Source organism: Etheostoma cragini, chromosome 18, assembly GCF_013103735.1.
Source record: "Etheostoma cragini isolate CJK2018 chromosome 18, CSU_Ecrag_1.0, whole genome shotgun sequence".
NCBI classification, from domain to species: Eukaryota; Metazoa; Chordata; class Actinopteri; order Perciformes; family Percidae; genus Etheostoma; species Etheostoma cragini.
This window is the reverse complement of record NC_048424.1, coordinates 5,990,306-5,992,655: the sequence shown is the minus strand read 5'-3', so window position 1 is coordinate 5,992,655 and position 2,350 is coordinate 5,990,306. Positions and strand designations below refer to the sequence as shown.

Sequence of the window (2,350 nt, the reverse complement as noted above, 5' to 3'; positions counted from 1 at the left end):
TTTTGGAAAAAGGCTGCAATGAAACAAAGAGTGAAAAATTTAAAGGGGTCTGAATACTTTCCGTACCCACTGTAGTACAGAGTAGTTGTAATGAATTAACTAATCATTTTTGGTTCTAATTAAAATAACCATACCCAAGACGATAATAAATTGTTTAATTTTTTAAGGCCACAAAAAACATTTGCAAAGACATTATAATTTAATTTTGTTTGATGTGAAATTTGCACATTTCAAGGTATTTTGGAACAATTTCGCATCTTTAGTTTTCTAGAAAATGTAAGACATGAAAAAGCATCAAACCTAAACATAAATGTAAATGGACTGTTCTTAAAAAGCGCTTTTCTAGTTTTAACAACTACTCAAATCTCTTTTACATAGTACAGGAACCATTCGCCAGATTCATTCATCAGATATACACTCACACACATTTACACTCCGATGGGGCAACTCAGGGTCCAGCGTCTTGCCCATGGACACCTCGACATGCAACTGCAGGGCCAGGAATTGAACCACCAACCTTCCGATTGGCAGGCGACCTCTCTACCACTGAGTCACAGCCGCCCCAAAGCATGCTTATCCTATATCCACAACCACTAAGAAACTGAAAGTATACAAGCCCAGGCGACTATAAAGCAACCTTAGCAACCTGCACTGCCGGCAACAAAAATCCCCTAGCATTCAGGTTGCACTGCAATTTTGCTACCTGTGTCCTAGAGCGTGCTACGGTGGCTGTGATAGAGAGCAGACAGACAGGCCCTCAGATACCCCACTGATCTGAGCTCCTGCTACAGAGGGATACCAAGAGGTGACAGCAGCCGGAGGAGAAACAAGTTAACGTCTAACTAAGCGACTGTCTTCAGCTGCTGGCTGTGTGGTTGGCTGTGACTCAAAGCCTCAGAGATGTTCTGCATCACATTCCTCGTGGCATCCTTCTTTAAACCAGCCTATCCTCCCATTCAATTCAATTAAGTCTTTGTCACAGCAAGTGACCTGCAGTCATGATGCAAAAAATGCCGGGACGTGTAGAGGGCATGCAGTACAGCACAACAACACACATTGGTCTACTAAAAAACTATTCTATCACAAACTCAGCTTGGATGAACAGAATCTAATTTAATAGATGTCTAACAAATGCTGCAGTGTGTGTGTGTGTGTGTGTGTGTGTGTGTGTGTGTGTGTCTGTGTGTGTAAAGCTCCATGACTTCCTGTCTCCTACAGTGTGCGTGTCAGTTTACATCTTGCTGTCAGGTAGCTCTCTCTGCATGGGTTCAAAGAGCACAAGTGTATAACTCTGGGGTGTATGTTTGTATGTGTATTGGAATTTACCGCATCATAAGCAAGGACAGTTGTGTAGTGTAGCAATATTTTCTGTTACCACCAGCTGTATCTAGAAAGGGTAACCTTGTGCATGTTATGCGGTTACGGTGAAAAATAATATTCTTTGTTAATGTATTCGACTTTCTTTGTACAGAAACGTACTTCATAACTGTTAGCAAAGTCACAGTTGGGTCGGTGGACCACATGCACAGGAGCACTATAGGGTTAAGAGTAGAGCTTTCCGCCAAAATTGCTCCCAAAATGATCAATCGTTCAGACGCTCAGTAAATATGTTCAAGTTTTATTAGCAAGGTGGGATTGTTTAAAATACCAGCTATGATTGTTTAATTATTATGATCTTCCATAAGTTTGGAATGATGGAACAAGACAAGCATTTGTTACACATCAGTATCCAATAATGGGTTTGATTGCTAATGTGCATGACATAATGTATTATACATGATTTGTCCAGCTTAAATGCACTGCAGTTTACTCTAATACTGGTCTTGTATGTGTGGTTAGCATTTAAAGTGTCAGACTGATAAAAATACAAAAAAATTAAAAATTAAAAAAAACTACAGGAATGGTGAATTTTACAGCAACAGGAAATTCAATAAAAGTAAAAACATAAGGGTAAAAAACAAGAGGTAAAACATCAGTGATTTCTTCAAAGAATGGACTGCTGTGCTCAGCATTGCACCCAGTGGCTGGAAAGTAAAATTGACTTTAGTATGACTAAAGCCTAAGATATTTGGTATATTGTCTTAAAGCAATAAACTGATGGCCATGGATTTGAGATTTGGCTTTGTTTAACCTAATGGAACAACATCATTCTGTACACACACACAAGCTCTATGCACTTTCAAAGCTTTTTTCTGGAATAACTGTTTCTGAAAGCAGTATACAGTAAACAGCATAATTGGATTTAAACCTACAGTGTTTAAAATATGTGCTGTGTGGGTTTTTAACTGAGTACACACACACACACACACACACACACACACACACACACACACACACACACACACACACA

The 2,350-nt window shown here is 39.3% G+C and overlaps 1 protein-coding gene across 31 annotated transcripts in view; it reads right to left on the bottom strand.

The window, feature by feature from the left end:
- ptprk (protein tyrosine phosphatase receptor type K) overlaps positions 1 to 2,350 on the bottom strand; it is a 118,158-nt gene that overhangs the window by 74,402 nt on the left and 41,406 nt on the right. The window lies entirely within an intron of this gene.